Consider the following 15,801-nt stretch of genomic DNA (forward strand, 5'->3'; position numbering starts at 1 on the left):
AAGACATTGGATACTGTTTCAGAAAATAATGATTCCTTATCAACACATCTAAACTGGTTTCATCGTGATCTTCTGTCGTGTCTGGAAACAGTTTGTGGTTGATATCCAACACTGATGTGGTGTAGCTTGTTCTCAGCCAGAAGATTAGATTAGATTAGATTCAACTTTATTGTCATTATGCAGAGTACAAGTACAGAGCTAATGAAATGCAGTTAGCATCTAAGCAGAAGTGCAAGAATATAGTGTTTTATATACATAAAAGTGCAGAGTAAGTAAAGCTATGATATACAGAATATACAGTTGAGTTGCTATATACAATATTGATCAGAGTATATACAGAATATAAATATGAATTTAATGTAGGGATTGTATGTACATTATGAACAGAGCAAAGAAGAATTATATATACATTATGAATAGCAGGAACTTGAGAACAGTGGTAATAAATACAGTTGAATAATTGTGCAAAAGTATAGTTTAACTTTTTTATTATATGCAAAATAATAGTAGTGCAATTATATTTATTGTAGAATAGTTTACTGTGATTGTACAGTAACAGCTTTAGACAGTTTATAGTGTAATGGATTTAACCATGTGCAGTCTGTGCAAAATATGAGTAGTGCAATACATGTATGTAAAGTACTGTGACCAGTGCAGTAAAAGAGCAGGTACTAGTTCGAGAGCGTAGGCTCCTGTAACGCCTGCCGGATGGAAGGAGGGTGAAAAGTCCATGGTTAGGGTGAGAGGCATCCTTGATGATGTTTCTTGCCCTACCCAGACAGCGCTTTTGATAAATGTTCTCTATGGAGGTTAACTGGGTGCCAGTGAGATCTCTCAGTCCTAAGATCCCAGACCTGGTCAAAGTGAAACAAACAATCCAGATGAAGTTGTTTAATGGACATAGAGCTCATCTTATGAGTAACTATGACCCTTGTAGTACTGTACACTTACCATTCTTCAAGCTGTTTTAAGATCTTTTGAGAAGCTTTTTCTCTGAAGACAATTTACCACATCCTCTTCTTTCACTCCTTTCAAGAGCATCACTTGGTCAAAACCCCTCATTTGGTTGATGAGATCATCTGTACAAAGTAAAATTGTTAAAATACTGCAATAAACAATTTCATTATGCAAGAATTTAGAAAAAGTTACAGAGGCAAAGGACTTGCCCATGAGACTCCATTAGCATGTGTAGTTCTCAGAGACTCTAGAATTCATCTATTGTTGCAGTAAATGTGTTTTCTTCCTCTAGAGTCTTTCTCCAGAGCTAATGACTTCTCTCACAAATGTGTTTTAGTCTGTGCAGTGTAAGGCTTTGCTCAAACCAATCAACTATCAATTCACAATTTATAACACAACATTCACAAAACAGTGAGATAATGTCAATTGGTGTTTATATCAATTAAACCACTTTTATGACACTTGTATGCTTTTAAGAATAACAGGTGGTGTTTTTTTAAAAACTTTAGATTAAAAATGTTCCAGTCAAACTTTGCTAACATGCTATAATTATTATAGCTGTATCAAATAAAATAAAATAAATATAAAAACATTGGAAAGAATAATTACGGCTGACTTGACCAGTCCTGTGAGAGATCATCATAAAGTCCTGTAACACATAACACACACATACCAGAGGACTTCTGTTTGCTTGAGCACAAGATGACCATCTTCATTTCTCATCCTGAGCAAATCATTTCCTTGGTCTTCCTTCTCTTCTGTGAAACAAGATAATCTTACTCTGTGTGCAATGAGCAATATTTCTCATTAAACATATAATTAAGTTAATTTAAAGTAAGATTCAGACCAGAGCATTTGATGAGTAAACAAATGTACCTGGGAAGAGCTGATTGTGGCAAGAGTCGCTGAGACTCAGTAATAGCTCTTTTAGTTTTTAGGAAGGTTTGTGAGGGTTGGCTCCCCAAAAACTTCTGAAAAAGAAGAACAGCATTATCTGCAAACAATCCTGTAAGACAGAAAGAAAGGAAATATTATTTCATTACATGCAACTTATACATTACTATATACTTTAACTTATACATTACTTACATACATTATTTTTTAGACCATGAAAGCATTAGTGAATTATTAAGACTTTGATGTGGGACTGTATTTAGGGATCATTTTAAAGACTTTTCCCCTTTCCAGATACCCACACTTGAGGTCTCATTCACTTGAGAGTGTGTGTACGTGACTATGAGACTGTCCCCGGTCTTAATAATGCCAAAGCACAGCATCCTTAACTCACACTAAACCTCTCCAATACTGCTCCGGAGCTCTATACAACGCTTAGTGTATCCCATCATGCATCATGTTTTGGAATTAATGTGAGACTTTTTGCAGGGGTTTAACAAGAGGTCACGCAACTTTCCAATGTTTGTGAAATATTAATTATAATAATTAGAAATTGAGACTAATTTAGTAGTAAAACAAAGTGTTGCATGTTTTCTTGGTGCACAGAAAAGTATATTTATTTTGTACATCATTTGTAACTTCTTTTTATCACTTAATTAGAAGCACCACAAAATAAATTGTCATCTTTAATAGGGTTAATAGGGCGCTAATTTTAGCGCTTTGGGTTCTAGAAAAGCGCATTAAAATGTATTATTAGGGACTATTGAAAAGACATTTAGAAGTTTCTTTTAAAATACAAAGTTGAAACGAACTTTGTCATGTTAAGATCGACACACATTGTGATCTTCATGCTCACTTGGGCCAAATAAAGGAAATGTGCAAAGATGGCAAGTGTGGGTATTTGGACCGTACAACAGTTTAAGAAACAACAAAATGCTGTGCAAATGATAACAACAGGAATGTTTGATAAAAGGGACAAACTATCACAGACCAACCTGCCTCTGCAGCTTTCTGTCTTCTCCATTTCTGAAGGAATACCTCTCCACAAACACCACTGGGGTGACTGCTTACTTTACGTCTTTTCAGCTAAAAGATTAATACAAGGGGAAAGAAAATAAAACAGAATTATATACAGAATGTTAATAGTGATCTGTGAGCAAAATATTTAAGATATAAACAAATATGAATTGAACTGCAAGATGGGAAAAATGTTTTTTTTTTACATTAAAAAGGTATTACAAGCATGGTACAGTAAATGTGATTACTGTGAAATAAGTCATATAAAAGCACATTAAAACACTACCATTACAGTGGTACAACTATAGTTAATTTGGTGATTAATGTGCTATTACTATACTACAGTAAAGCTACAGTTACTGTGGTAAAAAAAAAATAAAATAAAATAAAAACATGGTAAATGTCTTGTTTACTGGGTTTTACCTACTTTTGTAGGTGTCATGGTTACCATGATTTTACTACAAATACAACTTACATCTTTGAACCTGAAATGAATATAAAACGGATCCCAGGTCTGGTGCACGTCACGTCACGTCACGTGACCGATAGAGTTTAACCAGTTAGCAGCTGTGTTCATTTAGTTAAACTCAATGAAACTCAAAGACAGCCTCGGATGACCGATGTAATACAGAGAGTAAACATAAGGCGCTCATCTGATTAATAAAGAAGACAGAATACGTTTTAGGACAGGCATTAAAAGAACATATTTACTACTACTCACCATAGACTGTATAACTCACCCAACCTGCGGCTCTTGCAAACTGATGGAAAGTATCGCGATGTGTGCTGAATGAGACTTCTTGAACGTGATTTCAAAGCGATAAACATCTCATGTCAGTGACGCTAGAGGCGCTTGACCACGCTTCAGTTTTTGACGCTTTGGGGTTGACGCACAGCGCGTGATGCGCGTAGTGGGAGGGGCGGCGCTGTTTATTAATTATGTATTATTATTATTTAGGTCTTTCTGTGTTGATTTGCTGTTTATTAATATTTTTAAAACTATAACGCTAAATCTATCAACATTTATTTAGATGTTATCATATTATCATGTTTCTTTATTTTAATTATATTATTTCGGTCTTATTACAGGTGAAATATTACAGTAAGCCAGAACACGGGCCGAGCGGGGCTCATTCTAAACCCATTAGCGGACATTCATATCACAGAATCTGACAGCGATCAGAGGCTCATCAGCGACATCATTTTAAGAAGCCTTTACAATAGCCTTAATAAAAACTTTTAACTTTAGAGTCTAAAGTAAAAAAATAAAAAAAATAAAATAAATCTGTAGGCCTATCGCTAATAAATAATTTATTTATTTTTAGATATTTTTTGTTCTTTTTATTTAAACTAAATTGTTTCTTAATGTGAAAATGTGTTACAGTTATGTGTCAAGGACTTGATATTGAATTCTGTAATAAAAAAAAAATTAAATCTAGGCCTATGAAAAAAATAAAAATCAATGAAAAGTAAAAAAAAAGAACCATTGCGCATTTTACAGCTAAAAAAGTTTTAATGTGTTTTTGTCACCAGCAATACAGTATGTTGCTCAGTTTTGTACAGTAAGTTAAGCTCCGATTTTTTTTCAAGTTTCAGTGAGTTTCTTCTGTTGTCCTGTGAAAAATTTAATAATAATAATAATAATTAATCAGAAAATATTGTGCTGATGCACGAAAGATGCCTCCAGTTGAAATGCATTAGTTTAAAAAAACGTGCTGCAATCATGAAAAAAAGGAAATAAACGTGTGCCTGCCACGAATAAATAGATTAAATTACGTGACAAAATCACGAACTGCCGTGAGACTAGGTTTCCGTGTGTGGACCACGGAAGATGAGTGTCATTACTTGCGTTAGAGTTATCCGTGATCTCAGCACAGACTCACTCCGTGCTCGTATCACAGATTTTAGTTAGGCTAACAGAATCAAAGTGAATCTGTATGATGGCAGGATAATGCAATAGTTACAATAACAGTCAGGTTGGTCATGGTATTTGGTGTTGAAAAAAATAAATACTTCAAATGTTGCGTTTCCAGATGAGATAGCACGTCCATTGAGTGAGGTCTGTACTCCATCACTGAAACGATCCGTGTACGGACCACGGAAGATGAGTGTCATTGACTTGCGTTAGAGTTATCCGTGATCTAAGCACAGACTCACTCCGTGCTCCTATCACAGATTTTAGTTCTGACTATAGCCAAAATGTGTGTAAAACGCCATCAAACTGGATTTTATGATGATAGGACGAGAAAAAATGCCAAGTTAATTACATGCCATTGCAACAGTGTCGACGAAAAGCTTGTAAGTTCCTAAACAAGTGAGTGAGGTCAGGTTGTGGAGGTCCGTGCCATCACGGGACTTTTGTAACTGAAACAAACGTAATTTTTATGATGACAGGACAATGCAATAACTACAACAGCTGTCTGGTTAATGTCATTATGGCATTTGATATTGGAAAAGAAACAAATACGTCAAATGTTGCGTTTCCAAATGAGAAAGCACGTCCGTTCAGCGAGTTCTGTACTCCGTCATTGAAACGGGTATCCGTGTGTGGACCACGGGAGGTCAGTGTCATTGACTTGCGTTGGAGAAATATCCGTGGCCGGGTCACGGAATTTGGGGCAATTCCGTGATGGCTTCACGGATTTTGAGTTAAGGACCCGTGGACATTTCACGGAATTCTGTGAGACCAGGTTGTTTCTGCAATGCTGAAAAACAGTTTTTAATGTGTTAGAAGTTATATGCACAAAAACTTATGTTAGGACTTCAATGATCAAGATTGTCAGTTTACAGCTTTCTGAGTCCAGAAATGTTGAAATAGTGTTTCTGTTCAAATGAAGTGAAATCAAGCCCAAATCTGCTCAAAAGCTTGTCTCTCCAATAGAGAAAGCTGTTTCATTCAGTATTCAGTGCAAATCTTGCCAAACTGATAGATGCTTATGCCATATGAAATACAATGTTTTCTGCAATGCTGTAAGACAGTTTTTAATGTGTTAGAAGTTATATGCACAAAAACTTATGTTAGGACTTCAATGATCAAGATTGTCAGTTTACAGCTTTCTGAGTCCAGTAATGCTGAAACAGTACTTCTGTTCAAATGAAGTGAAATCTAGCCCAAATCTGCTCAAAAGCTTGTCTCTCTATTAGAGAAAGCTGTTTCATTCAAGTATTCAGTGCAAATCTTGCCAAACTGATAGATGCTTATGCCATATGAAATACAATGTTTTCTGCAATGCTGTAAGACAGTTTTTAATGTGTTAGAAGTTATATGCACAAAAACTTATGTTAGGACTTCAATGATCAAGATTGTCAGTTTACAGCTTTCTGAGTCCAGTAATGTTGAAATAGTGTTTCTGTTCAAATGAAGTGAAATCAAGCCCAAATCTGCTCAAAAGCTTGTCTCTCCAATAGAGAAAGCTGTTTCATTCAGTATTCAGTGCAAATCTTGCCAAACTGATAGATGCTTATGCCTTAAGAAGTACAATGGTTTCTGCAATGCTGTAAGACAGTTTTTAATGTGTTAGAAGTTATATACACAAAAACTAATGTTAGGACTTCAATGATCAAGATTGTCAGTTTACAGCTTTCTGAGTCCAGTAATGCTGAAATAGTGTTTCTGTTCAAATGAAGTGAATTCAAGCCCAAATCTGCTCAAAAGCTTGTCTCTCTAATAGAGAAAGCTGTTTCATTCAGTATTCAGTGCAAATCTTGCCAAACTGATAGATGCTTATGCCTTATGAAGTACAATGTTTTCTGCAATGCTGTAAAACAGTTTTTAATGTGTTAGAAGTTATATACACAAAAACTAATGTTAGGACTTCAATGATCAAGATTGTCAGTTTACAGCTTTCTGAGTCCAGTAATGCTGAAATAGTACTTCTGTTCAAATGAAGTGAAATCTAGCCCAAATCTGCTCAAAAGCTTGTCTCTCTAATAGAGAAAGCTGTTTCATTCAGTATTCAGTGCAAATCTTGCCAAACTGATAGATGCTTATGCCTTATGAAGTACAATGTTTTCTGCAATGCTGTAAAACAGTTTTTAATGTGTTAGAAGTTATATACACAAAAACTAATGTTAGGACTTCAATGATCAAGATTGTCAGTTTACAGCTTTCTGAGTCCAGTAATGCTGAAACAGTACTTCTGTTCAAATGAAGTGAAATCTAGCCCAAATCTGCTCAAAAGCTTGTCTCTCTATTAGAGGAAGCTGTTTCATTCAGTATTCAGTGCAAATCTTGCCAAACTGATAGATGCTTATGCCTTATGAAGTACAATGTTTTCTGCAATGCTGTAAAACAGTTTTTAATGTGTTAGAAGTTATATACACAAAAACTAATGTTAGGACTTCAATGATCAAGATTGTCAGTTTACAGCTTTCTGAGTCCAGTAATGCTGAAACAGTACTTCTGTTCAAATGAAGTGAAATCAAGCCCAAATCTGCTCAAAAGCTTGTCTCTCTATTAGAGGAAGCTGTTTCATTCAGTATTCAGTGCAAATCTTGCCAAACTGATAGATGCTTATGCCTTATGAAGTACAATGTTTTCTGCAATGCTGTAAAACAGTTTTTAATGTGTTAGAAGTTATATACACAAAAACTAATGTTAGGACTTCAATGATCAAGATTGTCAGTTTACAGCTTTCTGAGTCCAGTAATGCTGAAACAGTACTTCTGTTCAAATGAAGTGAAATCTAGCCCAAATCTGCTCAAAAGCTTGTCTCTCTATTAGAGAAAGCTGTTTCATTCAGTATTCAGTGCAAATCTTGCCAAACTGATAGATGCTTATGCCTTATGAAGTACAATGTTTTCTGCAATGCTGTAAAACAGTTTTTAATGTGTTAGAAGTTATATACACAAAAACTAATGTTAGGACTTCAATGATCAAGATTGTCAGTTTACAGCTTTCTGAGTCCAGAAATGTTGAAATAGTGTTTCTGTTCAAATGAAGTGAAATCAAGCCCAAATCTGCTCAAAAGCTTGTCTCTCTAATAGAGAAAGCTGTTTCATTCAGTATTCAGTGCAAATCTTGCCAAACTGATAGATGCTTATGCCATATGAAATACAATGTTTTCTGCAATGCTGTAAGACAGTTTTTAATGTGTTAGAAGTTATATGCACAAAAACTTATGTTAGGACTTCAATGATCAAGATTGTCAGTTTACAGCTTTCTGAGTCCAGTAATGCTGAAATAGTACTTCTGTTCAAATGAAGTGAAATCTAGCCCAAATCTGCTCAAAAGCTTGTCTCTCTAATAGAGAAAGCTGTTTCATTCAGTATTCAGTGCAAATCTTGCCAAACTGATAGATGCTTATGCCATATGAAATACAATGTTTTCTGCAATGCTGTAAGACAGTTTTTAATGTGTTAGAAGTTATATGCACAAAAACTTATGTTAGGACTTCAATGATCAAGATTGTCAGTTTACAGCTTTCTGAGTCCAGTAATGCTGAAATAGTACTTCTGTTCAAATGAAGTTAAATCTAGCCCAAATCTGCTCAAAAGCTTGTCTCTCTATTAGAGAAAGCTGTTTCATTCAGTATTCAGTGCAAATCTTGCCAAACTGATAGATGCTTATGCCTTACGAAGTACAATGTTTTCTGCAATGCTGTAAGACAGTTTTTAATGTGTTAGAAGTTATATACACAAAAACTAATGTTAGGACTTCAATGATCAAGATTGTCAGTTTACAGCTTTCTGAGTCCAGTAATGCTGAAATAGTACTTCTGTTCAAATGAAGTGAAATCTAGCCCAAATCTGCTCAAAAGCTTGTCTCTCTATTAGAGAAAGCTGTTTCATTCAGTATTCAGTGCAAATCTTGCCAAACTGATAGATGCTTATGCCTTATGAAGTACAATGTTTTCTGCAATGCTGTAAAACAGTTTTTAATGTGTTAGAAGTTATATACACAAAAACTAATGTTAGGACTTCAATGATCAAGATTGTCAGTTTACAGCTTTCTGAGTCCAGTAATGCTGAAACAGTACTTCTGTTCAAATGAAGTGAAATCTAGCCCAAATCTGCTCAAAAGCTTGTCTCTCTATTAGAGAAAGCTGTTTCATTCAGTATTCAGTGCAAATCTTGCCAAACTGATAGATGCTTATGCCTTATGAAGTACAATGTTTTCTGCAATGCTGTAAAACAGTTTTTAATGTGTTAGAAGTTATATACACAAAAACTAATGTTAGGACTTCAATGATCAAGATTGTCAGTTTACAGCTTTCTGAGTCCAGAAATGTTGAAATAGTGTTTCTGTTCAAATGAAGTGAAATCAAGCCCAAATCTGCTCAAAAGCTTGTCTCTCTATTAGAGAAAGCTGTTTCATTCAGTATTCAGTGCAAATCTTGCCAAACTGATAGATGCTTATGCCTTATGAAGTACAATGTTTTCTGCAATGCTGTAAAACAGTTTTTAATGTGTTAGAAGTTATATACACAAAAACTAATGTTAGGACTTCAATGATCAAGATTGTCAGTTTACAGCTTTCTGAGTCCAGAAATGTTGAAATAGTGTTTCTGTTCAAATGAAGTGAAATCAAGCCCAAATCTGCTCAAAAGCTTGTCTCTCTATTAGAGAAAGCTGTTTCATTCAGTATTCAGTGCAAATCTTGCCAAACTGATAGATGCTTATGCCTTATGAAGTACAATGTTTTCTGCAATGCTGAAAAACAGTTTTTAATGTGTTAGAAGTTATATGCACAAAAACTTATGTTAGGACTTCAATGATCAAGATTGTCAGTTTACAGCTTTCTGAGTCCAGAAATGTTGAAATAGTGTTTCTGTTCAAATGAAGTGAAATCAAGCCCAAATCTGCTCAAAAGCTTGTCTCTCTATTAGAGAAAGCTGTTTCATTCAGTATTCAGTGCAAATCTTGCCAAACTGATAGATGCTTATGCCTTATGAAGTACAATGTTTTCTGCAATGCTGTAAAACAGTTTTTAATGTGTTAGAAGTTATATACACAAAAACTAATGTTAGGACTTCAATGATCAAGATTGTCAGTTTACAGCTTTCTGAGTCCAGTAATGCTGAAACAGTACTTCTGTTCAAATGAAGTGAAATCTAGCCCAAATCTGCTCAAAAGCTTGTCTCTCTATTAGAGAAAGCTGTTTCATTCAGTATTCAGTGCAAATCTTGCCAAACTGATAGATGCTTATGCCATATGAAATACAATGTTTTCTGCAATGCTGTAAGACAGTTTTTAATGTGTTAGAAGTTATATACACAAAAACTAATGTTACTACTTCAATGATCAAGATTGTCAGTTTACAGCTTTCTGAGTCCAGTAATGCTGAAATAGTACTTCTGTTCAAATGAAGTGAAATCTAGCCCAAATCTGCTCAAAAGCTTGTCTCTCTATTAGAGAAAGCTGTTTCATTCAGTATTCAGTGCAAATCTTGCCAAACTGAAAGATGCTTATGCCTTATGAAGTACAATGTTTTCTGCAATGCTGTAAAACAGTTTTTAATGTGTTAGAAGTTATATACACAAAAACTAATGTTAGGACTTCAATGATCAAGATTGTCAGTTTACAGCTTTCTGAGTCCAGAAATGTTGAAATAGTGTTTCTGTTCAAATGAAGTGAAATCAAGCCCAAATCTGCTCAAAAGCTTGTCTCTCTATTAGAGAAAGCTGTTTCATTCAGTATTCAGTGCAAATCTTGCCAAACTGATAGATGCTTATGCCTTATGAAGTACAATGTTTTCTGCAATGCTGTAAAACAGTTTTTAATGTGTTAGAAGTTATATACACAAAAACTAATGTTAGGACTTCAATGATCAAGATTGTCAGTTTACAGCTTTCTGAGTCCAGAAATGTTGAAATAGTGTTTCTGTTCAAATGAAGTGAAATCACGCCCAAATCTGCTCAAAAGCTTGTCTCTCTATTAGAGAAAGCTGTTTCATTCAGTATTCAGTGCAAATCTTGCCAAACTGATAGATGCTTATGCCTTATGAAGTACAATGTTTTCTGCAATGCTGTAAAACAGTTTTTAATGTGTTAGAAGTTATATGCACAAAAACTTATGTTAGGACTTCAATGATCAAGATTGTCAGTTTACAGCTTTCTGAGTCCAGTAATGCTGAAACAGTACTTCTGTTCAAATGAAGTGAAATCTAGCCCAAATCTGCTCAAAAGCTTGTCTCTCTATTAGAGAAAGCTGTTTCATTCAGTATTCAGTGCAAATCTTGCCAAACTGATAGATGCTTATGCCTTATGAAGTACAATGTTTTCTGCAATGCTGTAAAACAGTTTTTAATGTGTTAGAAGTTATATACACAAAAACTAATGTTAGGACTTCAATGATCAAGATTGTCAGTTTACAGCTTTCTGAGTCCAGAAATGTTGAAATAGTGTTTCTGTTCAAATGAAGTGAAATCAAGCCCAAATCTGCTCAAAAGCTTGTCTCTCTAATAGAGAAAGCTGTTTCATTCAGTATTCAGTGCAAATCTTGCCAAACTGATAGATGCTTATGCCATATGAAATACAATGTTTTCTGCAATGCTGTAAGACAGTTTTTAATGTGTTAGAAGTTATATGCACAAAAACTAATGTTAGGACTTCAATGATCAAGATTGTCAGTTTACAGCTTTCTGAGTCCAGTAATGCTGAAATAGTACTTCTGTTCAAATGAAGTGAAATCTAGCCCAAATCTGCTCAAAAGCTTGTCTCTCTAATAGAGAAAGCTGTTTCATTCAGTATTCAGTGCAAATCTTGCCAAACTGATAGATGCTTATGCCATATGAAATACAATGTTTTCTGCAATGCTGTAAGACAGTTTTTAATGTGTTAGAAGTTATATGCACAAAAACTTATGTTAGGACTTCAATGATCAAGATTGTCAGTTTACAGCTTTCTGAGTCCAGTAATGCTGAAACAGTACTTCTGTTCAAATGAAGTGAAATCTAGCCCAAATCTGCTGAAAAGCTTGTCTCTCTATTAGAGAAAGCTGTTTCATTCAGTATTCAGTGCAAATCTTGCCAAACTGATAGATGCTTATGCCTTATGAAGTACAATGTTTTCTGCAATGCTGTAAAACAGTTTTTAATGTGTTAGAAGTTATATACACAAAAACTAATGTTAGGACTTCAATGATCAAGATTGTCAGTTTACAGCTTTCTGAGTCCAGAAATGTTGAAATAGTGTTTCTGTTCAAATGAAGTTAAATCTAGCCCAAATCTGCTCAAAAGCTTGTCTCTCTATTAGAGAAAGCTGTTTCATTCAGTATTCAGTGCAAATCTTGCCAAACTGATAGATGCTTATGCCATATGAAATACAATGTTTTCTGCAATGCTGTAAGACAGTTTTTAATGTGTTAGAAGTTATATGCACAAAAACTTATGTTAGGACTTCAATGATCAAGATTGTCAGTTTACAGCTTTCTGAGTCCAGTAATGCTGAAACAGTACTTCTGTTCAAATGAAGTGAAATCTAGCCCAAATCTGCTCAAAAGCTTGTCTCTCTATTAGAGAAAGCTGTTTCATTCAGTATTCAGTGCAAATCTTGCCAAACTGATAGATGCTTATGCCTTATGAAGTACAATGTTTTCTGCAATGCTGTAAAACAGTTTTTAATGTGTTAGAAGTTATATACACAAAAACTAATGTTAGGACTTCAATGATCAAGATTGTCAGTTTACAGCTTTCTGAGTCCAGAAATGTTGAAATAGTGTTTCTGTTCAAATGAAGTTAAATCTAGCCCAAATCTGCTCAAAAGCTTGTCTCTCTATTAGAGAAAGCTGTTTCATTCAGTATTCAGTGCAAATCTTGCCAAACTGATAGATGCTTATGCCTTATGAAGTACAATGTTTTCTGCAATGCTGTAAGACAGTTTTTAATGTGTTAGAAGTTATATACACAAAAACTAATGTTACTACTTCAATGATCAAGATTGTCAGTTTACAGCTTTCTGAGTCCAGTAATGCTGAAATAGTACTTCTGTTCAAATGAAGTGAAATCTAGCCCAAATCTGCTCAAAAGCTTGTCTCTCTATTAGAGAAAGCTGTTTCATTCAGTATTCAGTGCAAATCTTGCCAAACTGAAAGATGCTTATGCCTTATGAAGTACAATGTTTTCTGCAATGCTGTAAAACAGTTTTTAATGTGTTAGAAGTTATATACACAAAAACTAATGTTAGGACTTCAATGATCAAGATTGTCAGTTTACAGCTTTCTGAGTCCAGAAATGTTGAAATAGTGTTTCTGTTCAAATGAAGTGAAATCAAGCCCAAATCTGCTCAAAAGCTTGTCTCTCTATTAGAGAAAGCTGTTTCATTCAGTATTCAGTGCAAATCTTGCCAAACTGATAGATGCTTATGCCTTATGAAGTACAATGTTTTCTGCAATGCTGTAAAACAGTTTTTAATGTGTTAGAAGTTATATACACAAAAACTAATGTTAGGACTTCAATGATCAAGATTGTCAGTTTACAGCTTTCTGAGTCCAGAAATGTTGAAATAGTGTTTCTGTTCAAATGAAGTGAAATCACGCCCAAATCTGCTCAAAAGCTTGTCTCTCTATTAGAGAAAGCTGTTTCATTCAGTATTCAGTGCAAATCTTGCCAAACTGATAGATGCTTATGCCTTATGAAGTACAATGTTTTCTGCAATGCTGTAAAACAGTTTTTAATGTGTTAGAAGTTATATGCACAAAAACTTATGTTAGGACTTCAATGATCAAGATTGTCAGTTTACAGCTTTCTGAGTCCAGTAATGCTGAAACAGTACTTCTGTTCAAATGAAGTGAAATCTAGCCCAAATCTGCTCAAAAGCTTGTCTCTCTATTAGAGAAAGCTGTTTCATTCAGTATTCAGTGCAAATCTTGCCAAACTGATAGATGCTTATGCCTTATGAAGTACAATGTTTTCTGCAATGCTGTAAAACAGTTTTTAATGTGTTAGAAGTTATATACACAAAAACTAATGTTAGGACTTCAATGATCAAGATTGTCAGTTTACAGCTTTCTGAGTCCAGAAATGTTGAAATAGTGTTTCTGTTCAAATGAAGTGAAATCAAGCCCAAATCTGCTCAAAAGCTTGTCTCTCTAATAGAGAAAGCTGTTTCATTCAGTATTCAGTGCAAATCTTGCCAAACTGATAGATGCTTATGCCATATGAAATACAATGTTTTCTGCAATGCTGTAAGACAGTTTTTAATGTGTTAGAAGTTATATGCACAAAAACTAATGTTAGGACTTCAATGATCAAGATTGTCAGTTTACAGCTTTCTGAGTCCAGTAATGCTGAAATAGTACTTCTGTTCAAATGAAGTGAAATCTAGCCCAAATCTGCTCAAAAGCTTGTCTCTCTAATAGAGAAAGCTGTTTCATTCAGTATTCAGTGCAAATCTTGCCAAACTGATAGATGCTTATGCCATATGAAATACAATGTTTTCTGCAATGCTGTAAGACAGTTTTTAATGTGTTAGAAGTTATATGCACAAAAACTTATGTTAGGACTTCAATGATCAAGATTGTCAGTTTACAGCTTTCTGAGTCCAGTAATGCTGAAACAGTACTTCTGTTCAAATGAAGTGAAATCTAGCCCAAATCTGCTGAAAAGCTTGTCTCTCTATTAGAGAAAGCTGTTTCATTCAGTATTCAGTGCAAATCTTGCCAAACTGATAGATGCTTATGCCTTATGAAGTACAATGTTTTCTGCAATGCTGTAAAACAGTTTTTAATGTGTTAGAAGTTATATACACAAAAACTAATGTTAGGACTTCAATGATCAAGATTGTCAGTTTACAGCTTTCTGAGTCCAGAAATGTTGAAATAGTGTTTCTGTTCAAATGAAGTTAAATCTAGCCCAAATCTGCTCAAAAGCTTGTCTCTCTATTAGAGAAAGCTGTTTCATTCAGTATTCAGTGCAAATCTTGCCAAACTGATAGATGCTTATGCCATATGAAATACAATGTTTTCTGCAATGCTGTAAGACAGTTTTTAATGTGTTAGAAGTTATATGCACAAAAACTTATGTTAGGACTTCAATGATCAAGATTGTCAGTTTACAGCTTTCTGAGTCCAGTAATGCTGAAACAGTACTTCTGTTCAAATGAAGTGAAATCTAGCCCAAATCTGCTCAAAAGCTTGTCTCTCTATTAGAGAAAGCTGTTTCATTCAGTATTCAGTGCAAATCTTGCCAAACTGATAGATGCTTATGCCTTATGAAGTACAATGTTTTCTGCAATGCTGTAAAACAGTTTTTAATGTGTTAGAAGTTATATACACAAAAACTAATGTTAGGACTTCAATGATCAAGATTGTCAGTTTACAGCTTTCTGAGTCCAGAAATGTTGAAATAGTGTTTCTGTTCAAATGAAGTTAAATCTAGCCCAAATCTGCTCAAAAGCTTGTCTCTCTATTAGAGAAAGCTGTTTCATTCAGTATTCAGTGCAAATCTTGCCAAACTGATAGATGCTTATGCCTTATGAAGTACAATGTTTTCTGCAATGCTGTAAGACAGTTTTTAATGTGTTAGAAGTTATATACACAAAAACTAATGTTAGGACTTCAATGATCAAGATTGTCAGTTTACAGCTTTCTGAGTCCAGTAATGCTGAAATAGTACTTCTGTTCAAATGAAGTGAAATCTAGCCCAAATCTGATCAAAAGCTTGTCTCTCTATTAGAGAAAGCTGTTTCATTCAGTATTCAGTGCAAATCTTGCCAAACTGAAAGATGCTTATGCCTTATGAAGTACAATGTTTTCTGCAATGCTGTAAAACAGTTTTTAATGTGTTAGAAGTTATATACACAAAAACTAATGTTAGGACTTCAATGATCAAGATTGTCAGTTTACAGCTTTCTGAGTCCAGTAATGCTGAAACAGTACTTCTGTTCAAATGAAGTGAAATCTAGCCCAAATCTGCTCAAAAGCTTGTCTCTCTATTAGAGAAAGCTGTTTCATTCAGTATTCAGTGCAAATCTTGCCAAACTGATAGATGCTTAT

The 15,801-nt window shown here is 34.5% G+C and overlaps 1 long non-coding RNA gene across 1 annotated transcript; it reads right to left on the reverse strand.

Moving 5' to 3' along the window:
* Positions 1 to 601: 601 nt before the first annotated feature.
* Positions 602 to 1,825, reverse strand: LOC127966887 (uncharacterized). Its single transcript, XR_008155727.1, has 3 exons — positions 1,631 to 1,825; positions 952 to 1,079; positions 602 to 854 (listed from the first exon to the last, which is right to left on the reverse strand). It is a non-coding gene; the product is annotated as an uncharacterized LOC127966887 (long non-coding RNA).
* Positions 1,826 to 15,801: the final 13,976 nt, after the last annotated feature.

Source organism: Carassius gibelio, chromosome B10 (assembly GCF_023724105.1).
Source record: "Carassius gibelio isolate Cgi1373 ecotype wild population from Czech Republic chromosome B10, carGib1.2-hapl.c, whole genome shotgun sequence".
Lineage (NCBI taxonomy): Eukaryota > Metazoa > Chordata > Actinopteri > Cypriniformes > Cyprinidae > Carassius > Carassius gibelio.